This window comes from Cervus elaphus, chromosome 23 (assembly GCF_910594005.1).
Source record: "Cervus elaphus chromosome 23, mCerEla1.1, whole genome shotgun sequence".
NCBI classification, from domain to species: Eukaryota; Metazoa; Chordata; class Mammalia; order Artiodactyla; family Cervidae; genus Cervus; species Cervus elaphus.
The window spans coordinates 74,455,813-74,478,983 of record NC_057837.1 but is presented as its reverse complement, the minus strand read 5'-3'; the positions used below and the strand labels follow the sequence as shown (position 1 = coordinate 74,478,983).

At 47.5% G+C, this 23,171-nt stretch overlaps 1 protein-coding gene and 1 non-coding gene across 3 annotated transcripts in view; both read left to right on the top strand.

The window, feature by feature from the left end:
• The first annotated feature begins 217 nt into the window (after positions 1-217).
• On the top strand, positions 218-324 carry LOC122682374. Its single transcript, XR_006337376.1, has one exon. It is a non-coding gene; the product is annotated as a U6 spliceosomal RNA (small nuclear RNA).
• Positions 325-18,021: 17,697 nt separating this feature from the next.
• Positions 18,022-23,171, top strand: part of ELMO2 (engulfment and cell motility 2) — a 38,736-nt gene continuing 33,586 nt past the window's right edge. The window contains exon 1 of one of the 2 annotated variants that reach the window (XM_043883551.1): positions 18,022-18,154. The gene's annotated coding sequence lies outside the window, so the exon portion shown is untranslated. The remainder of the gene's footprint in view (positions 18,155-23,171) is intronic. The other variant, XM_043883553.1, reaches the window with a different exon arrangement.

Genomic DNA, 23,171 nt, shown 5'->3' with positions numbered 1-23,171 from the left:
CACATCAACAATGAACATGATTGCAATGAAACCCTAAAAATAAAGTGTATGCTCAAATAGTTGAATACATCATGGTACGTTTCTATCATGACGTCACACAACCACACGTCACACAACACTAAAAAAGAATGTCTTAAGCCTCTGTCTGCTGACTTGAAGGTATTTCCATCTTTCATCTCTACAAGATCCAGAGAAATGTACTATAAACTGAGGTTCTGTGCTCGCTTCGGCAGCACATATGCTAAGATTGGAACGATACAGAGAAGATTAGCATGGCCCCTGCGCAAGGATGACACGCAAATTCGTGAAGCGTTCCATATTTTTAATAGCCAGGACATGGAAGCAACCTAGATGCCCATCAGCAGATGAATGGATAAGGAAGCTGTGGTACATATACACCATGGAATTTTACTCAGCCGTCAAAAAGAATTCATTTGAACCAGTCCTAATGAGATGGATGAAACTGGAACCCCTTATACAGAGTGAAGTAAGCCAGAAAGATAAAGAACATTACAGCATACTAACACATATATATGGAATTTAGAAAGATGGTAACGATAACCCTATATGCAAAACAGAAAAAGAGACACAGAAATACAGAACAGACTTTTGAACTCTGTGGGAGAAGGTGAGGGTGGGATGTTTCAAAAGAACAGCATGTATATTATCTATGGTGAAACATCACCAGCCCAGGTGGGATGCATGAGACAAGTGCTCCGGCCTGGTGCACTGGGAAGACCCAGAGGAATCGGGTGGAGAGGGAGATGGGAGGGGGGATCGGGATGGGGAATAAGTGTAAATCTATGGCTGATTCATATCAATGTATGACAAAACCCACTGAAATGTTGTGAAGCAATTAGCCTCCAACTAATAAAAAAATTAAAAAAAAAAAAAAACTGAGGTTCTATTTTTGTAAGAGATAGGGAGAGAAATCTACATAGATATATACATTTGCATCTGACTTTATGAGCATGAAAAAACTACAGGAGGATATAATCCATCTGCTAGCAAGGTTACCTGGGAGGAAGAAAAGCAGGTGGTACAGAGAGAGAGAAAAATGGGAAGGGAGGAAAGAAAATTTAGAAGAAATTGGAAAAAATATAGAAAAATATAGGAGAAAAATAGGAGAAAAGTGAGAAGAGGGGTTAAAAGAAAAACTATTATTTCAAATAGGTACAATGTTTTCAGAGTTATCACATGTGTTTGAAAAGGGAAAACACATTATCTCCATATAACAGATTTATATTTATAACTTTATTCTGTAAAGCTTGTTAATCATGCTAACGCCTTTCCTGATTTCTTGACTACTTGTTTCTGTAGATTTCTAATAGGTAAGTTAAAATTTCTCACAAAACTGTGGATTTGTTTTTTCTTTTTAATTCTATCAAGTTTAGTATTACACGCCTCAATTCTGTGTTACTAGGTACATATGGGCACAAAGATTAAACGTATTGGTAGATTGAATGTTTCATCAATATCTATTTTTAAATTTTATGTGCTTATTTATTTTTGGCTGCCCGGGATCTCTGTTGCTTTTGTGAGGGCTTGCTCTAGTTGCGACGAGGGGCTGCTCTCTGTCGCAGTGCTTGGGCCGCCCTTGCTGCGAAGCACAGGCTCCAGGCATGCAGACCTCAGCAGTCGTGGCCCCTGGGCCGAGAGTGCCGGCTCAGGAGTGGTGACGCCTGGGCTCAGCTGCTCCGCGCCTCGTGGGATCTTCCCAGACCAGAGACTGAGCCGTGTCCGCTGCGCCGCAGGTGGATTCCTGTCCACTGCACCACCGGCTAGTCCCAACGTCTATTTTTGCCTTTTCAATCCTCCTGGTTATTTTTGCCTTGGAATCCATTTTGCCTGATGCTAACACTGATGTTCTCCCTTTGCTGGCACTTTCCTGGATTACCTTTCCCATCTCAGCATCTTCAATCTTTCTCTATTACGCTGTTTTTGCTGTCTCTTATAAAACATTATGCAGTTTGACTTTAAGCTCAATTTAAGAGTCTTTGTCTTTTAATATTGGATTTAATATATTAGTATAGTTTATGTAATTTAATACATGTATTATGGCTACAGATATATTTGCACATGTTCTACCAGTTTACTATGGATTTTCTGTTGCATATGCTGTTTTCATGCTTCTCTTTCACCCCTGCTTTTTGGTTAGTTGATAACATTTTATTTGCTCTCAATTAATTTTCCTTCTAGTGACTTGGAAAAAATATATTCTGTTCCTATTATCTTTATATCTTTGACACGCACCATTAAACGCATTCTTTTTTAATTATCTGGCCATGTTGGGTCTGAGTTGTGGCATGTGGCATGTGGGATCTAGTTCCCTGACCAGGGATCGAACTCAGGTCCCCTGCATTGGAAGCATAATGTCCTAGCCACTGGACCACCAGGGAAGTCCCATAGCTTAACATGTTCTTAATCAACATCTAGAGTTAATTAATATCTATGTCTTCCAACTAAATAAAATGAGAATCTCCTACCTCTTTCCCAGATTTTATATGTCTCTACCCCATGTTATCATCTTAGCTTTTGATTAATTGTTGTAAATAAATTTATTTATTTGGACTTAAAAATAAATTTTTTTGGTTCCTTGCTTGCTTGCTTATGTCACACGGTTTCTTCCTGGATTCATTTTCTCTTTGTGGAAGTTTACCGTCTACACCAATGGGTTCTCAACCAGAGGCTATACCGCACCCCTTTCTAAGGTGGGGGTGTTTTGTGTCGTCACAGTGACTAAGGAGGAACACCACTGGCATGTAGTGGATGGCAGTGAAGGACACTAAGTGTGTGCACACGATGATCAGTTGTTCCACCCCAATTGCCAGCAGGACCCTGGTGAGAACGGCTGCTCTGTATGGACTCAGAGTTACAAACAGTTTTAGTCCATTTGTGTCTTCAAGTGTCTTTATGATGCCCTCACATTTGCTTGGTAGCTTAGTTGGATAAAGAATCCTAAATTCACAAGTATTTCACCAGGGAACTTTGAAGACATCATTCTGGTGTTTTCTTGCTTACAAAGTTGCAAGTGAGAAGCCTGATGTCCACTGTATTCTCATTCCAGCCTAATTTTTTCCACTTTCTTTTCATGCTCAGAGTCCTGAAATTCCACTGTGATATGCTTAGATGTAGGTCTTTTGACAGTCTTCTTGTAAATTGCAGGAAGTGATTCCTGTGAGCTGTAGAGGACCCGTAACTAGGTTTTCTCCATATAAGAGCACATGTATTTAAATCCTAAAAAAATGCCTTGAGTTATTGCCTTGCCTCAGGGCTCCTCTCCTTCCTTGTCTCTGCTTTCATTCTGTAGCTCACATTAAGCAGACAGTGAACCTGAGTGTCTGTCTGTTAACCCTTTGGTTCATGCGTCTCATCTATTTCTTCTTTTGCGCTGTATTCTGGGAGAATTCCTTGGCTTGATCTTCTGGTTCACTAACTCTTGTACCCATTTTGCTCTTCAACCTATCTATTGAGATGTTTACTTTTTAAAAAGAGTTATTATTATTATTTTTTAAATGAAACATTTTCATTTACAAAGCCTTGGGGAGCTTTTAAAAAATTTAATGTGCTAGGCTCTTTCATGTGACCAAGATATTTGTGATACTTATTCTACAGCCTGGTTCTGTGTTCTCTCTTAACTCAGCTTCATCATTTATTAAACAAGAATAATAATACCTACCACTCGGTTTCATTGTGATGATTAGAGTTAATAGAACTTGATGCCTGGCAGGTAGGGAGCTAAATACCTGTTGGATGAATACACAGAGCAGAATAGTAATGTAAAATACCTGACAAGTATATAGTAGGCGCTCGTTAAATGGGAGCATATTATCATTGTTATTATTACCCCTATTATTAGTATTCACTGAGACAGTGACATTCAAGGATTTTACATTCTTAGTTGTTCTCAACCAAATGAGAACACCGCCACCCTTCCCACCCCCAGATCCACAACAGGGACTGCTTTATCCCTTTGCCGAGGCACAGACTTGAACTACAAATTGGCAGGCTGGTGAGTGGAAAGTGGGAATCTGTCCAGCATCTGTCTCCCAAAATGGCTTTATGTTTTTATTTAATACATGAAGCCAGTTAATCCTCATCACCACCCAAAAGGCAGATGTCATTATCCCCATTTTATAGGATGAGAAACCTGAAGAAATTGCAAGCTCTAGTTGCCAGGCAGAAGTTTAGGCATCTCGGGTCAGCAGTCAGACAGATGGAGTTCGTTCTGACTCAAGAAGTGGGTGCTCTGAACCTCGGTTTATTTGTCTATAACGCAGGCCTTACAGGGCCTGTGTCTAAGCTGTTGGAATGCCACCCACCCTTTCTCCTTCAACGCGAGTGCAAAGGCAGAGTGGCCACTTCCAGGGATTTGCACCATTCGGGCTGAACTCTTACCACCTCCCACTTCCTCTGTTCCTTCATTCACCAGAGGCATCACCCTTCTTTGCTGGGAATCAACTAATCTGTGTGTGTGCACCTGTGCCCACCACCGGAGAGGGGGCAACCGAGAGAAACCTGAGGTGACTTCCAAAATCTAAGAAACAAGGCTGCCCTGGGATAAGCAAATGATAAGACAAGATTTAGGGGGGCTAGAGACAGATGCAGAATGTCACCTGTTCAGCTATCAAGCTATTGCCTCTCAGCTCCAGACCCACCTTTCCAAGATCTGCTTTGTGATGCTGGCGCTGGGATTCTGGAAACGATCTGTGGCTTTGCCAGCAGCCCCCTTCTAGTCTCTGCTAAGTGGGGAGGGTGTCCTGGCAGGAGCTGCAAGCCTGGAAGAGGAAAAGGAACTGCTCTTCCTGTGTCCTTTTGTGTGATTCCTGAGAGCAGCACCCCAGCATCCCATGTTCACCTTGGCCATGTCTGTTTCTTCTTCTCATTACCTGGGGCTTACCAGGTGGCTCTGGTGGTAAAAAAAAAAAAAAAATCTGCCCACCTTTTCAGGAGACTCAAAAGACGGGGGTTCAATCCCTGGGTTGGGAAGAGCCCCTGGAGAAGGAAATGGCAACCCACTCCAGTATTCTTGCCTGGAAAATCCCATGGGCAGAGGAGCCTGGCCAGTTACAGCCATTGGGGTCCCAAAGAGTCAGACTAAGCACAGCACACGCATCTACATTTCTTCCTGTAACACCAGCTGAATCCAGTTTGCAAGGTTTTCTTTAACACTTGCACAAACCTTTTTTAAAAAAAAAAAAACATCTTTTTAGTTAGTGTTAGTCGCTCAGTCGTGTCCAACTCTTTGCAACCACATGGACTGTAGCCCACCAGGCTCCTCTGTCCATGCGATTCTCCAGGCAAGGATATTGAAGAAGGTAGCCATTCTCTTCTCTAGGGGCTCTTCCTGACCCAAGGATGGAACCCAGGTCTCCTGCATTGCAGGTGGATTCTGTACTGTCTAAGCCACCATGGAAGCCTATTATTATTGTTTTTGCTGTGCTGGGTCTTAGTTGCAACATGCAGGATCTTTAGTTGTGGCATATAGGACCTAGTTCCCTGACCAGAGATGGAACATAGGCCCCCTGCATTGGGAGCACGAATCTTAACCACTGAACCACAAGGGACATCCAGCCCCGGGGGAGCGACTCCCCCTCAAAGGTCAGCGTCCCACCCTCAAGGTCCCTCCTCTGAGCTCAGACACGAGCACAAGCTGGCCAGGGATCCATCCTCATAGGCTTCTGAAACCACCTCTAGGTTTTAATAATGTCAGGGTCTTTCCTTTGTTCCTTGAGCCTTAGAGGTAAGAGCCTTAGACATTTCCTGCGGTCACTACCTCCGTGAGAACTTAAGAGTTCTTCTGATCCTTTTTTAGATGCCTACTTAACAACTTGATACCTTGTCAATGATTCTTTATATCAATGTGTCTCTCTTAAATAACTGGTGTGGTTTCCAACTCCTGATTAGACCATGACCCACACCTCCCCTCGAAGGTGGGGGAGCATCCCCCAGGGCCAAGAGATGACTGCTGAAATGAAGGCCTAAAACCTCCAAAAGGAGAGGATGAACTTCCAGAGAGGATTGGTCAGCCACTGAAGCCTGGACCAGCGACAGCCAGTAGCAAAAGCCCAGCAGGACAGTCTCAGCAGTCACAAGAGGACACACCGTCGTCATCTGTAGCCTGGATGACTGTAAAGAGCTCTGATGGAGGATCAGACCACCACTCCGTATTGCAACCAGCTGAACTTATTGCTTCCTTGCATGTAGGAGCACTCGGTTGCTCAGCATAGTCTCATGAGCAAAGCACACGGTTAATCCTACATAGATTTTGGGAAAAGTTTGTTTTGGGATTGCGTTGGTTCCAAAAGTGGGAGTAGGGCGATGCCAGCCTTAGAAGCACGTTCATTTCAGTGAAGCTGCTGCAGGTTGGCTGGTTTTCAAAGCACAGACTGTCACTGGTTGGCTTGTTTCAGAGGCAGGATCAGTGAGGTGAGTTGCCCTTGACCTGTTAGACAGGTTGAAGACCAGTTCTGGTGGTTATTTATCCCTAGGGCTATAGAAAAATCAGTCTTTTCCTAGGAGTCTGCAGGCTGTTAATATTCACATTGCATTTAGTTCTCCCGCTTCCATCTTTGAACCCTACCAGCCATTCTCAACACAATCTGATCATAGCACTGAAGAGATCTTTTTGCAAAATTCAAATCAGATCTTGTCATTCCCCTGCTTCCAACCCTCTCGTGGATTTCCATAGCACATAGAACAAAACTGGAACTATTTACTTCAGAGCTGACAAGACCTGTGTTAACTGGCTTCTCCCAGCCCATCTCTTCTCTTTCCTTTATAGTCTAATGACCCAGTTCAAGTTGGGATCTCTCCTACCTCCAGGTCTTCCCATATTGCTGGCCCTTCTGCTAGGAACCCTCTCCCCTTCACCTGGCAAACTCCTATTCATCCATCAAGTCTCAGTATAATCATCACCTCCTCAGAGAGGACCTCCAAGACAGTGTAGTCCTCCTCCTTTCATTGCTAAAATGTGGGGAAATGAGTGATCAATGCAAAGAAATAGAGGAAAACAATAAAATGGGAAAGACTAGAGATTGCTTCAAGAAAATTAGAGATACCAAGGGAATATTTCATGCAAACAAGGGTACAATAAAGGACAGAAATGGTATGGACCTAACAGAAACAGAAGATATAAAGAAGAGGTGGCAAGAATACACAGAAGAACTATACAAAAAAGATCTTCATGACCCAGATAACCATGATGGTGTGATCACTCACCTAGAGCCAGACACCCTGGAATGAGAGGTCAAGTGGGCCTTACGAAGCATGACTACGAACAAAGCTAGTGGAGGTGATGGAATTCCAGTTGAGCTATTTCAAATCCTAAAAGATGATGCTGTGAAAGGGTTGCACTCAATATGCCAGCAAATTTGGAAAACTCAGCAGTGGCCACAGGACTGGAAAAGTCAGTTTTCATTCCAGTCCCAAAGAAAGGCAATGGCAAAGAATGCTCAGACTACCGCACAATTGCACTCATCTCACACGCTAGCAAAGTACTGCTCAAAATTCTCCAAGCCAGGCTTCAGCAGTACGTGATCTGTGAATTTGCAGTTGTTCAAGCTGGATTTAGAAAAGGCAGAGGAACCAGAGATCAAATTGCCAGCATCCGCTGGATCATTGAAAAAGCAAGAAAGTTCCATAAAAACATCTACTTCTGCTTTATTGACTACACCAAAGCCTTTGACTGTGTGGATCACAACGAACTGTGAAAAATTCTTAAAGAGATGGGAATACCAGACCACCTGACCTGCCTCCTGAGAAATCTGTATGCCGGTCAAGGAGCAACAGTTAGAACTGGACTTGGAACAACAGACTGGTTCCAAATCGGGAAAGGAATACATCAAGGCTATATACTGTCACCCTGCTTATTTAACTTATATGCGGAGTACATCATGAGAAATGCTGGGCTGGATGAAGCACAAGCTGTAATTAAGATTGCCGGGAGAAATATCAATAACCTCAGATATGCAGATGACACCACCCTTATGGCAGAAAGAGAAGAAAAACTGAAGAGCCTCTTAATGAAAGTGAAAGAGGAGAGTGAAAAAGTTGGCTTAAGACTCAACATTCAGAAAACTAAGATCATGGCATCCAGTCGCATCACTTCATGGCAAATAGATGAAGAAACAATGGAAACAGTGAGAGACTTTACTTTCTTGGGCTCCAAAATCGCTGCAGATGGTGATTGCAGCCATGAAATTAAAGGATGCTTGCTCCTTGAAAGAAAAGCTATGACCAACCTAGACAGCATATTAAAAAGCACAGCCATTACTTTACCAACAAAGGTCTATCTAGTCAAAGCTATGGTTTTTCCAGTAGCCAGGTATGGATGTGAGAGTTGGACTACAAAGAAAGCTGAGTGCTGAAGAATTGATGCTTTTGAACTGTGGTGTTAGAGAAGACTCTTGAGAGTCCCTTGGACTGCAAGATCTAACCAGTCTATCCTAAAGGAAATCAGTCCTGAATATTCATTGGAAGGACTGATGCTAAAGCTGAAACTGCAATACTTTGACCACCTGATGCAAGGAACTGACTCCTTGGAAAAGACCCTGATGTTGGGAAAGATAGAAGGCAGGAGGAGAAGGGGACGACAGAGGATGACATAGTTGGATGACATCACTGACTCAATGGACATGAGTTTGAGCAAGCTCCAGGAGTTGGCGATGGACAGGGAAACCTGGCGTGCTATAGTCCATGGGGTTGAAAAGAGTCAGACACGACTGAGCGACTGAACTGAACTGAGCCTAATCATTCTCCTAGAACATTTACCCCTGTTTATAATAATGTTTTTTAATTAATTAATTTAGTTAGTTAGTTGCTTGTTTGTTTGCTGTCTATCTCCACCGCGGGACTGTGAATGCTCTGAGGGCAGAGACCACGTTAGTCTTGCTCACTCTATATAACCCATGAACAGTATATACTGAGCACTTGACAAATATCTGTGGAAGGAACAGATAAACTCTGCAATAAACAGGAGCCCCTCCAGCCGGTCTCCTCCCCCAGCCAAACCAGGTTTGGTTTGGCCAGGTTCTCTGGCAAGGGTGGGTTTTGCTTTGTTTTTTAAGTCTTTTGGCCATGCAAGGAGGCATACAGGCTACTGGATGCTGTATATCCCTGACCGGGGATCCGAGAATGAACCCAGGACCAAGCACAGAGCCTTAACCACTCTACCGCCAGGGAAGTCCCGAGAGTGGGTCTTCACTTCTATCACGGCCACTCCAGCTTCTCAACACCCAAGGATCTGCTCCAGACAAAGCAAGCCAGTTCAGGAACACTCATGGAGGTGTCTCCAGGAGCAAAAGAAGTGGCAGCCAATAAAGGAACCTGTGCCCCACACCCAAGCTCTCATCTCCAGGGCTGGGCTTACACTTAAAGTGATGAAGGCAAGGGATGGTGAGACAGAGGGGCCCTGGGTCAACAAGGCTACCTCACTCTCCTCGCACACCTAACAGAAACACACGCGTGCACACACACACACACACACACACACATCTGTTTAGCCACGAATAACAACCCCCATCGACTGAACGCCTACTCAGAGCTACAAGCAGGACCTCTACTTGGTTTCACCTCATATAACTCCCTCACCAGCCCCATGAGTCAATTTCCACTCATCCCTATTTTAGAGATGAGGATAATACATTTCAGAGAGGTCAAGCAGCCAGCCTGAGGACCCACAGTAAAGACGGCATCACTCAGCCTGCGTAGCCACAGCAACCATTAAAGTGGTAAAGTTCCCCCACATTAGTTGATAAATAGTAGATGCCTCAAACCCCTCAGCGTTTCCTCCACAGCTCTAGCCTCTCTGAGCTCTCGCTCCACCTCTAACCCCTCTACCTCTGACCCCTCCACCTCCCCACAATCCAGTTACTAAAGGGTTAAAGCAGCGATGGCCATATGGGAAGGGGGGAGGGACAGAGCTCTTAGGAATCTTCTCCAGGAGCTGTCGGTTCCGATCTGTCAGTCTTCATGCCTCACTGGTTGTTAAATATTTCACATTATTATTTAGGATTCTCGGCTTCTCTTGTAAGTAAAATCTTCCTGGAGGAGAAGCGGATCCATGGGGCCAAGCTTAGCACTGGCCAGGGGCTTATCTCCGGTTCAGAGAGATGCAGTGGGTTGTAAGACTAGTCCTGGGGAGGAACCTGCAACCTCCCCCCACCCCCCGCTCGGGTCCAGAAAGCAGCAAGTCCTAGCAGGCTCACCATTTCCCAAGAAACTGTTGAGCCATTACTGTGTGTGCGCCCTCAGTGAGGCTGCTTACGGGGGACTTGCCAGGGGGCGCTTGGGGCACAAAGAATGGCCATGCAGTGGTTTCCAGAGCATGGACGCCAAGGCTGAGAGTCCGCTTGTTCAAGCCCCAGACTCGCCACTTAATAGCCATACAGCAAATGACTTAACCTCTTTGTGCTTCGGTTTCCTCTTGTGAAAAATGGGGGCAATAATAATCAGAATTCTGACTTCAGCAGGTAGGGGTGAAGGTTCAATTAGATAAAGTATGTAAAAGTCTCTAGGAGCAAATAAAATTAATGTAGCTTCCCTGGTGGCTCAGGCGGTAAAGAATCCACCTGCAATGTGGGAGATCTGGGTTTGATCCCTGGGTTAGGAAGATCCGCTGAAGAAGGGCATGGCAACCCACTCCAGTGTCCTTGCCTGGAGAATCCCCATGGACTGAAGAGGCTGGCGGGTACAGTCCGTTGGGTTGCAAAGAGTCAGAACGACTAAGCACAGCCCCAAGTCCTTAAAACAGTGCCTGTCCCTAACGTCACCCTGGTAAGTGGTAACCATTATTTTTATCTACTAGGTGTGCTAGTCATTTTGCAAGTCTCATTGAATATCTCATTCCCATGATGCCCTCCAGCCCCAACACACGCACACACACACACACACACACACACACACACACACACACACGCGCCCACCCACCCACAGAGCTGTAGATGTTGGTAGATGACTTCCTAGCGGCAGCAGAAGGCGCTAGTCTCACACAAGCGGCTGGAGTCTGTCCCTGCCGGGGCTGACAGCTGACTGCTCACCAGGGTCTTCACCTCCCACCCCCGGCTCCGCTTCCACTCGCACAAACACAAGATAAGCCCCAGTTCCTGGAAGAGCGATCTTCGCAAATGAAGTTATCGTGAGTTATGTGAACCCCCAACCTGCAAGAGCTGAGGCTAGACTGGCTGTCTGCCTCCTGCCCTTTGCTTCCCACTTAAAAACCAAGTCACCATGAATTTTCTTAATGATGCTTTATTCGCCTGTTTTAGTCATTTTTCTCCTCTTTCTGAGGCAGAGAGTTGTCTTAAGGGAGACGGTACAATATTGCAGAAGAGATCCAAGCCTTGAAATTCGACCTGTATTTGAAGACTGGCTTAACCACGCCACCAATTAACCCCGGGCAAATGCCTGAATCTCTCTGCGCTTCAGTTTCGTCATTTGTCTAATAAAGGTAATGAGTCCATACCTCATGGGAGCGTGAGCATCAAGTGAGACAAATCATGTAAAGACCTTGGCACAAAATCTCTTTTCTATCCAAGCCTAACAAGTGTTTGACAAAGAGTGAAATGCCCAGGTGTATTATTTTTAGTGGTGAGAATAAAGGGAAGGTCATGTGCTTTGAAGTCAGACTGACTTGGGTACCAAACAAGCTGCGTGGCAAGTTTCTTTGCATCTCTAAACCTCAGTCTTCCTCATCTGTAAAATGGGCACCCTAGTGCTTCATAGAAAGTTGGCCGTTTAAAATGAGATCATGTGCATAACAGCCCCCAACACAAGTCTTGGTGCATAGTAGACCCGTAATAAGTATGAGTTCTATTTCTTTTAGCAGATAAATGCTGGTTTTGATTATGAGCCATCATATCAGAAACCCTTCTGATATGGTGGCAGGAATCATATTTCAACAATAATTGTTTGTGAGAAGGAACATGCATAACTTCTGAGTGTTTAGGAAGATTCAAACATAGCATGAGTCAAGCTCATAGAGACCAGTTACCCATGATTTCTTTTTGTTTCTTTGATGATGCAATACGTAAGATTTTGACTGTCTATTATGCACTAGATATGCTTTAGGTGGGCTTCCCAGGCGGCACTAGTAATAAAGAACCCACCTGCCAATGCAGGAGACATCAGAGATGTGGGTTTGATCCCTGGGTCGGGAAGATCCCCTGGAGAAAGACACGGCAACCCACTCCAATATTCTTGCCTGGAGAATCCCGGGGACAGAAGAGGCCGGCTGGCTATAGCCCACAGGTCACAAAGAATTGGACACGATTGAATGACTTAGCATGCACACACATGCTCTAGGTCCTGGGGAGCAAGATTGTCAATATCCCTGCTATCATGGAGTCTACAACCAAACTGAAAGTCATAAAACAAAACAGCAATATGACATCAAGCGCTACAAAAGAGACTGGAGCAGGATAAGGAAACATGGTGGGGTTGGAGGAGCGGGATTACAGATGATGTGTGGTCAGGGAAGACTTGCCGGAGGAGGTATTAGAGTCTGACCTCAATAAATAAAAAGGTAAGCCATGTGATGATGGGGCAAGAGCATTCCAGGAGAGGGAACAGCACGTGCAAAGGCGAGAGGTAGGAAAAAACTGATCAAGGAATGGGAAATTAGACCTATGAGACTCAAATAGAATGAGCTAGGAGGAGAGTGAAAAGAAATCAAATGCCAGATCATCTGAGGTCTTGAAGATGATGGTGAAGATTCTGTCTAAGCACCCCCAGCACTCTAGAGATAGACCACAGTATGGTATAGGTGGATGCTGGTGGGAATAACCAAAGCATCGGTCTGCAAGGGAGAGGAGAGATCTACAGAAGTAACATTTCTGAGTAGGTGAGAGGAGATGAAATACACCTGCACCTCCAGGATCTCCCTTACGGAGAATCTGAGAAGGACGCAGAGCATTCAGGCTCTGATGCAGATGGATGGATGGATTTGCAGTGGGAAGATGAGATTGTTTTCTTCTTGTTGTTTATTTTCCTTTCTTTTTTCTCTTTTGTCAGAGAGATAAGGTCATCAGTTAAGAATAAGGAATTGTCTCCTCTGGAGGACTGATGTGAGGGTTTGTATTTTTCTCTGGCTCCAGTCCGTTGCTGGGCACAGGTGTGGCAGATGGTGACTTAGGTTTAAGCAGAGTTGGGATTCTCCAGGTGAGTAGATAGAGAAAGGGGCACGGGAGTTGAAGGCGAACACAAGGGCATGATTATAGTGAAGATCAGGGTAAGGCAGGTAAGCCGGGTAAGGAGGGAAGTGAGGCCCCAAAGGGAATGACAGACTACACAAATGTGGGAGGCCAAAGGATTAGAGAACTGGGAGAAGTATTTCCATATGCTCCAGTTTCAGATGTGACTTTAGAGGAACTAAAAGAATACAGTGAATACTTACTGAGGGCTTACTATAATTCTGAAGACTACATACAACTTAACGAGCATTTATTATGCGCCTGCTGTTGCTGTTTAGTCGCTCAGTCGTGCCTGACTCTTTGCGACCCCATGGACTGTATGTAGCCCACCAGATTCCTCTGTCCACAGGATCCTCCGGGCAAGAATACTGGAGTGGGTTGCCATTCCCTTCTCCATATCACGTGCCTGGCACCCTGCTAAGTGTTGGACATTAACTGTATTTCATTTAATTCTCCACCGAGATCGATACTGTTATCATCCCCATTGTACAGATGAGGAGACTGAGCTTCAGAGAGAGCTACTAATGTACCCGAGAATGCACAGCTTGGCCTGTATGGTTGGGCCATTCAAGACTGCGGCTTGCTCTCTTGCTCTCTGTACCTCCCCCGCTCAACCTGGCCCCGCTTCACTCACATGAATATCCAATTCTCTTAATTATAGGGCTTAATTAGACCCTAGTAACTAATGCTCCCACCTAGCATCAATTCCCCCTATAAACGGTCGCCTCCTCCTCCACCCAAGTAGTGGAGACTGCTGCCATGCCCACCGTCTGCCACACACGACAAGGTGTTGCTCCAGGACCCTTTGTGTAAGAGTTGTTATTGTTTAGTTGCTAAGTCGAGTCTGACTCTTTTGTGACCCCATGGACCGTAGCCTGCCAGGCTCCACTTGTCCCAGGCAAACATACTGGAGTGGGTTGCTGTTTCCTTCTCCAGGAGATCTTTCAGGCCCAGGGATCAAACCCAAGTCTCCTGCTTGGCAGGTGGATTCTTTACCTCTGAGCCACCAGGAAAGCCCTTGTGTAAGAGACAATAAACCTTTGATGTCTCTGTCTCTGGGCTCTTCCTTTGGTCTTGCAGGTCTGTGAGGTGCAGGCCAACAGTTACAAAGGGCTCTTGTATAATTACAAGGTCCAGGGACCATAACTATCATGCCGTATTGGCTGCCAGACAGACATTGTTTTGGGCTCGTATAATGATGACATTCAGCTTCAGGTACTTCTAGTTGATTTCAGTCTGAAAACAGGGCGCCTGGTCTGAAATGCCGGGGTCTCAGCTGGGAGTGGAGATGGAGGGATCTGGAGAATTCTTGCCTTGTGTAGTAGCCTTGGTGGAGCTGTAAGTCAGGGTGCCTGCCTTCCTTAGCCAAGAGATGTTTCCTTAGCTGGGCATGCTACCTGAGCCCAGCCAGCTAGACTCTTGCTCCAGGGACCTTGACTCTGATCAAAGAAAGATCTGATCAAGAAAGGGGAGAAGAGGGTGGAATGAGTTCATTTTGGCTACCTAAACACCCAAAGCATCTCCAGGCTCTCTCCTTTTCTAAGCCTAGTTCTCCAGCTTCCTGTCACCTCTGTGAATTGCCACTAGCCTGCCAAGAAACTCCTTTTCTGCTAAAGTTAGCCAGAGTTGGTTCCTGAGACTTGCAACTAAAGAACCTGTGCTCGGGGGGGTGGGTGGCAGGGTGAGGAGACCAAGTATTGTAAAGTTAAAGGGAATGACTCATCCCTTGGCTAAATGTGTACTGAACAGGGCTAAGACTAGGGTGAGGCAAGTGAGATACCCAGGGCACAAAATTTAAGGAAGCTTTCACTCTCGGGGTTGTGTAAGTGCAGGGCTGGTTCTGGCAAACAGATACCTACCCTCCCACCCCCCAAAAGTCAATGGTTTAAAGAACAAAGATTACTTTTCTTTCACATAAGAGCATAAGGTGACCTAGAATTATTCCAGGCCTGCACATAGCTTTCTCTCCATGTGATCTATTCAGGGACCCCAGAACTTTCTATGTGATGGTCCTTTCATCCCCCAGCATGTTATAATCATCACAAGGTCAAAACTGGACCCAGCTAGAGAGAGACGAAAGAGCAGGGAGGAGCCAGGCCTATTAACTAAAGGCCTTGCCTGAAGTTCATATATCACTTCCACTGGCAGAAACTTCCCCAGTCTTTTTTTGTTTTGTTTTTAAAAATTTATTTGGCTGTGCCAGGTCATAGTTGAGTGGCACGTGGCATCTAGTTCCCTGACCAGAGATTATCCCCGGGCCACCTGCATTGGAAGCAGGGAATCTTAACCACTGGGCCACCAGGGAAGTCCCTACCCATTTGTTCTTAACTGTAAGTGAGGCTGGGAAGGGAGGCTTAGCTAGGCAGCCCTGTTACTGTGAAAGGCTGGGAGAAGGGGTTTTGGCAGACAACTAGCTAGCAGACTCCACCAAAGCCATTGCCCACATGGAGTCTATTTCCCAGCAGTCTATTCTCAGTAACCAAGGGTACTAGGGAAACAGACTCACAGACTTAGAGAACATACTTATGGTTACCAGGGGGAAAGAGTGAGAGGGGATAGTGAGGGAGTTTGGGATGGACATGTCCACACTGATATATTTAAAATCCATAACCAAGGACCTAAGGTATAGCACAGGGAACTCTGCTCAATGTTATGTAACAATCTAAATGGGAAAATAATTTGAAAAAGAATAGATATCCATACTCATATGTATAACTGATCACTTTGGTGTATACCTGAAACTAACATGACATTGTTAATTACCTATATTTCAATATAAAATTAAAAGTTTTTAAAAAGTGATAAAAATAAAAAGCTGCTTGGTGTAGGGGCCCAGGGAGGGAGAGGTGTTTATGGGCTACAGCAAATGAATAAGGCAGGAAGAGGTGCGAGAATGTTCCTGAAGAAGGGACCTGCAGGAGTTATTACCACCCAAGGCTGGGGAGGGAAAATGAACTTGGCCTGTCATCGTGCAATGGGGCAGGAAAAAAGGTCTGCTAGACCAAGGAGATTCAACCAGTCAGTCCTAAAGGAAATCAGTCCTGAATATTCATTGGAAGAACTGATGCTGAAGCTCCAATACTTTGGCCACCTGATGTGAAGAACCGACTTATTGGTAAAGACCCTGATGCTGGGAAAGATTGAAGGCAGAAGCAGAAGGGGACGACAGAGGATGAGATGGTTGGATGACATCACCGACTCAATGGACATGAGTTTGAGCAAGTTCCAGGAGGTGGGGATGGATGGGGAAGCCTGGTGTGCTGCAGTCCATGGGGTCGCAAAGAGTCAGACACAGCTGAGCTACTGAACTGAACTGAGACCAAGGTGGAACTCTCATGAGCTCCTCCAACCAGTTCTGTAGACAGAAGATGAAATTGGGAATGAGGAAAGCTGGACCTGAGTTCTAGTTCCTGAGTTGACCTCAAATATAATCCTTAACCTTGCTAAACCTTCAGTTTCTCCTTTGTAAAATGATGAGGATGATAACATCAACAGTAATTCATTAATAATTAAAAAGAACAGCCTGGATAATAACAGTCTTCTGTGAAGATCTCACAAAGCAATGGTCTACTAAAAGCTTTGGTTGGCAAGGGTTGGGCAAAGTACAGCCACAGGTCAACACCTATTTTTTTGTAAGTAAAGTTGCATTGGAATACAGCCACCCTCACTGGTTTATATATTGTCTGTGGCTGCTTTCACAGTACAACAGCACAGTTGAATAGTTTTCACAGAGGCTGTATAGCCAAGAGCATTTACTATCTGGATATTTATGGAAAGTTTGCTGATGACTTCTGCAAGGGCTGTAGCTACCTTAGCTATTACTAAGCCACAACCTCCATGAGCATCATTGTATTCACCAGTAAAAGGGGACAAATAAAAGTCATCTTCAATTCCAAGATGTTTTGAGGCTCAAATGAAACAACATATGTAAAACAGCTTTTCAGATGCTTTGCAGAGTGTAAAGTGCCATATAAATGGGAGTCCTTATTTAGTCTCTTTGCTGAGTATCAGTTCATTATTTCCTCTCTTTCTTGAGCATCTGTAAAAGGGACAACAAAAAACCCACCCCTCAGGGGGTTGTAAGGATCTGTGAGACAAGACGGTTAAAGCATTGACTTTAGAATCAATCAGGCACAGGCTGGCGTCTTGCTCTGCCCATCACTAGCTGCGCGGTCAGGGGATCCATTTAATACCTACATCGGAGTTGCAGTGCGTGTAAAAGGGAGGCCGCACGAGTGAGGCCCTGGCGCAGGGCCCGGCTCCGATCTGCAGGTGCAGTGACAAATACCACCTCCCACGGGCCCCTGCCAGCAGTACGGCTGAGCTGTACCCCTCTGCCTCTGCTCCGCGCCCACGGTCAGCCCTGGGTGCGGGTATAATTAGCTCCAGCGCGGTGGTGAGCAGCCGCGGCTGCTCACAGCCTCTGACACGGCTGTCACCTCCCACACAGTTCTCCAAACCAGTTATCCCACTGCTGAGTGCGTTCCATGCCTGCTGGGCACCCGGCCGAGTGCCATTAGAGGACATCTGAGCCCTCAAAACCTCTGATTTATCATCAGGGGCCCAGGCTGTGCCAAAAGAAAAGTTTCGGGGAGCAGGGGAATGTGGGGAGGAAAGGCTGCCTCTTGCATTTGCGGGGGGCCGGAGGAGGGGTGGCAATCCCATTTCTCCCAAATCCTTAGCCCGAGGCGGGCTAGGCAGCCTGCGCCTTTAAGAGGCCTCCGGCAGCCGGGCGGGGACCGGCGGCTCCCTCTGCCCCGCCCCGGTTGGGCCCGCCCTGTTTTGAGTGACAGGCAGTCCGCCCAGTTGAAGAAAGAGAGTTCAGCGTGACGGCGAAACGGAGCAATAGGAGCCCGGGTCGGCGTGCGCGGGGCGGGGTCCCGAGAGGGCCGGGCAGGCGGGAGGCTAGCGGAGCGGCGACTGGGGGACCTCGGCGCGGGAGCTGGGCCTAGGTCGGCGCCCTGGTGAGTGTGGGGCGCTCCTGGGGCCCGGGTGCGCGGGGCAGCAGAGCGGGGCCTGGCCCGAGGGGCGGAGAGCAGAGGGGCCGGGCCGGGGAGCGGGCGGAGGGCTGCGGCCTGCTTCAGCCCAGGAGCCTGGGGACTGGAGAGGGCGGGCCCGGGCCGCCCGGTGCCGGCTCGACGAGCCCCGAAGGGGTCAGCAGGCCCCAGGTGGGCCCGCCGGGACCTGAGGGCACCGGGTCCCCAAGACGGAAGGGCCGGCTGGTGGGGAAGAGGGAGGACCAGGCCTTGAGGAGCGGCGACTAGGACGGGTAGGGGACGCGAGGTCGGGAAGGAGGAGGGTGGGAGGATGGAACCCGGGGGCGAGACGAGATGCTGGGGGCTGGGAGGGGGTGACTGGAGGGGGAACGGCTGGCTGAGGACTCGATCGGAACCCGGGAGTGTGTGGGGCTGGGTGGCACCCATCGGAAGCCTGGGGAGTCTCCCTTGACATCGCCACCCTCTACTGCACAGACTCTGCTCATCACCCCGCCTTGGCTACCAGGCCGGCCCTGTAGTCCCCCAGACCGTTTATTTACTTGCATTCTGCCGCTTCCCCCTCAGTGCAGACCTCTCTCGCCTCTTACCTGGACTGATGCAGTGTTCTAACCCATCTGCCCACACAGGCGCTGGGGCCTCTCTCCAGTGGGCCTCGCACCGTCGCCCGAGGGATCTCAAAATTCTGTCCAGGTCCCTTCGCTGGCTTACTTTGTAACTGGCCGGCTTCCACCTCTTTGCAGGACCACCCTCAGATCCTCACCCAAACTCTGGAGATGGGATACCACCCACCTTTCCTCCCTAGTCTTAGTCTACTAACCCTTCTTGCTCAATACTCTGGTCACACTGGCCTTTTCTTGTTCCTTCTACATACCGAGCCCTGGGCCAGATCAGGATCTGCACCCTTAACCTTCTTTCCTACTCCCCAGGAAGTACCTTCCCCTCCAGCCTTCTTCCAGTCAAGTCCTCTTTATCTTTCAAATCTCCACACAAGTATCAGTTCCTCTAGAGGCATCCCTGGTCCCCGACTCACCCAGCAAGTGAATTCCCCACTTTCATCACCCTCGGTACTTCTTCACACCACTTGAACAGCAGCTGTTTGACATATATTTATGAACATATTCCTGTTGGTCTATCCCAACCTCCCTAGGTAATAAGATCCACAAGGGAAAAGAAAGGGTCTGCCCTTGCTCCTTGTATTTCCTGCATCTTGCCCAGAGCCAGGCACTGTGAATATGTATTAAACAAATGAACGGAGGACTTGGCTTCGGCCAGAGCTACAGGGTGTGAGTCCTGTCTCTAATGTCCTCCACAAACTGTGCCAGGCTCTGTGCTCAAGCATTGCTGTCCCATGGAAATATAATGCAATATTTGTGGTTAAAAAATTTTTAATAGCCACACTAAAAAAAGCAAATGACTTCCGTGGTGATTCAGTGGCTGAGGTTCTGCACTCCCAGTGTAGGGGGGGCCTGGGTTGGATCCCTGATCAGGGAATTAGATCCTGCCTGCTGCATCTAAGTCCCGGAGCAGCCAAAAAAAAAAGGGGGGGGGGAGTGAAATTACTTCTTGTCATTTTACTGAACCTAGTAGATTCTCAAATAATATTCTTTTGACATATAATCAATAGAAAAACATTGCTAGTGAGGTATTAACATTTTTGTGTGTTATTAAGCCTTTGAAGGGCTTCCCTGGAGGCTCACTAGTGAAGAATCCACCAGCTAATGCAGGAGTCACGGGTTCGATCCTTGGGTCAGGAGGATCCCCTGGAGAAGGAAATGGCAACCATTCCAGTATTCTTCCTGGCAAATCCCATGGACAGAGGAGCCTCATGGGCTACAGTCCATGGAGTTGCAAAAGAATTGGACATAACTTAGAGACTAAACAAGAACAATAAGCATTTGAAATCTGATGTGTGTTTTACACCTAGGGCCCATCTCAGCTTGTGATAACCACCTATGAGCTGCTCAATAGCCACTCATAGGGGTGTGTAGTGCTAGAAGCTTTATATACCTGCGGCATTTAATCGCCTTAAACCATTTGAGGTAATTATTGTTACGTGCATTTCACTAATAAACATAATGAAGCTCCTAGAAGTTATGTTGCCTGCCAGCAATCATCCTAAAGTTTGTGAGCGGAGGAAGCAAGATGGGGCCCAGGACCCCAATCTCTTCATCTGGAGTTTGGTCCTTCTGTACCCTATGCCACTTCCAGGAAGTGCCAGGGGAGTTTGGGGGTGCCAGAAGTGGGGGCTAAACTTCTTCCCCCAAAAAATGGCACCTGTGGGTCTATGCTTATTCTGCCTTGTCCATGCAGAGTCAGTGTGTCTGGGTGCATCAGTACCACCTATGTAGGTGGCTCAGAACAAGCAGGTTTGATGCAGTTGAAGGAAAAATCTGCAAAACCAGTGCTTCTGGGTCCAGTCACTGCAGCTCAGCGCTTACACCAACTCAGCCTGGCCCTTGGGTTGAAAAATGTACCCAGCCCGTAGCATCTCATACAAGGTGCCAATTAACTGTCCCGCTGTTCAGTTCAACAGCTGCTCGCTGAGTGAGGTCCCCATCACCGTGAGACCAGCATCTGGGGAGACTGGGGAGTGTGGTCACAGCCGTCATCTTCAGGATGCCAGCTGGGTACGCGGAAAGACAAGGCCAGCTCACGGAATGATTAGATGAGCGGCTGGATGCTGTGCAGTGTAGTGGAGGACCAGCCGCAGTGGCGTGCAGAGGCTGCCGCGGCTGCATAATGTGTCTCAAGTGCTGGGTTTGAAATCCTCTAGGCTTGGGGGGGTTACTTTGCAGTTTCCTACAGTTCCCATGTAGATGCTGCCTGGCTTAAGCAGCCAAAATTTGTGAACCCATTAGACACGCTAGTTTTAACTGAGCCAGTAGAAAAGGTTTATTGAGCACCTGCTCTGTGCTAGGCATTGTATTGGCCACTGCTCTGGAACCCTGAAGCTCTCCAAGGTTCTTCTGCTAGGAAAGGAATGTTAAGTATTATAATATATGTCATATAAGCATTATACTATATTATACAATCGTTAATGATATTTATTGTCTGATTACTATATTTATCATCATTATTTTTGTATTTTCCCTCCCTGATTGCCTTAACGTATATTCTTTCATTCTGTCATCAGTACGTTAAAGCCCGGCAGGTAGGGCTTTGTCATGCCAGGGAAACACAGTTACTGTGTTTTTGCAACTTTGTCAAGTTCACACTGTTGGAATTCCTCTTACTGTGGGTCAGGTACTACGCTTAAATGATTTACATGTATTATCCCACCCCCGTGTTCACAACAACCTTATAGGGTAGGGTCAGTTGATTCAAATCCCTATTTTACAGATAAAGAAATTCTTAGAGCTGGGATCCAAGTCCAAGTCTGTCCCACCCAAGAACGCGCGCTCCTAACCTCAGTAAGTTACTCTGCCATGCTAGAAGGTCAGGCTTAGAAGGGACCTCACTTACATCTAGTCCAGTCTCTTCGTGTCGATCAGGACCGAAGGCCCAGAGGCTCGGGCTCGTGGCAGAGCTGTCGGCCAGGCCTCCTGTGCTCAGGGGGAGGACTGACCCAGAAGCGAGGGGCGAGGCCCTCTCTTGTCCGTGACTGGTGGTGGGGCCTTGCCAGCTTCTCTGGACCTCAGTTCCCGTATTCATAAAACAAGAGGCTTGGCCCAGCTTGCCAGCGAGAGCAATGCTGCGTTGTTGGGGTCAGAATTGAAGGAGTTGGGCCCCCAGCCCGGGATTTCAGTCATCCCCCAGGGCTTCTCAGCGCAGCACACCCGCTCCCTACACAGGCTCTGCCTCCCCGCTGCAGCCACCACAGCCCCATGAAGGCCGGCAGGACTTCTGATTCATCCTTCTTTTCCACTTCAGTGTCTGTTTCATTTCCGGAAACTGAGGCAAGTGATCTGGAAGCACTGACCCCTTCTACATCCACCTCGATGACTATAGGGATTTGCATAGTTCTAGGCAACAGCTCAGAGAAGGCAGTGGCACCCCACTCCAGTACTCTTGCCTGGAAAATCCCATGGACGGAGGAGCCTGGTGGGCTGCCGTCTATGGGGTCACATGGAGTCGGACACGACTGAAGTGACTTAGCAGCAGCAGCAGGCAACAGCTAGTCCTCTGTCGTTATAGAGTTTTTGTTTCTCTTTTAAAGGCAGTCAGGTCCAGGGCATCCTCGAGGGTATTTTTGGCGTGGAATCCCGTGGGCACAGCTGTGTGCCAGCCCCTGTGCCGCCAGCTTTAGGGAAAGGTGGGCAGGGGAGTAGATGCGAACTTGATGAGTCCCTGCCCTCAGCTGGCAGCCTGGAGCTGTGGCTCCCGGCCCTGGCCGCCCATCACCATCCCCTGCTGGGGGTGGGGAGGTAGGTGTTGCGGCCACCCGGGGTGGGCCTGGATGAGGCACAACCAGAGCAGAGAACCACCGGGCTCGAGTCTGGCTTCTCAGGCTGTCATGTGCGTGCCAACCAGCTGCGGATCTTGTTTGAAAGCAGCTTCTGGTTCAGTGGGTCAGGGCTGGAGTGGGTGATTCTGCGTTATCCTGGGCTCCCCAGCAGTGTTGGTGGTGCTGGAGGGCAGGTCACAGTCTGAAGAGCAAGAGAAAAGGCTGCAGTTGTGAATCAGCTGGATTGTGACCGATTGTAAAAGATTCGAGTGCAAACGAGAGCACAGTTCACTTTGCCTGAGGTCAGAGCACCAGGAAGGCCACACAGAAGAGGGACTGTTGGGCCCCGAAGCGCGACGAGAAGTTTGGCAGCCAGACCAGAGGGAAGCAGTAACGGCTGAGACCGAAGTATGACTTGGAAGCATCGGCAGTCGGGGGAACAGGGTGGTCCGCCGGGACATTGGGAGTATCCATGGTGGGACTGGAAGGATCCAGGTGCCCTGCTGAGGAGTCTAAGCTCGATTCTGTAAGCATGGGGCCCTGCAGAAGTTTTCTAAGCCAGAGACCTGGGTGGTTCTTAGAGCAGGTGTTACGTGAGAA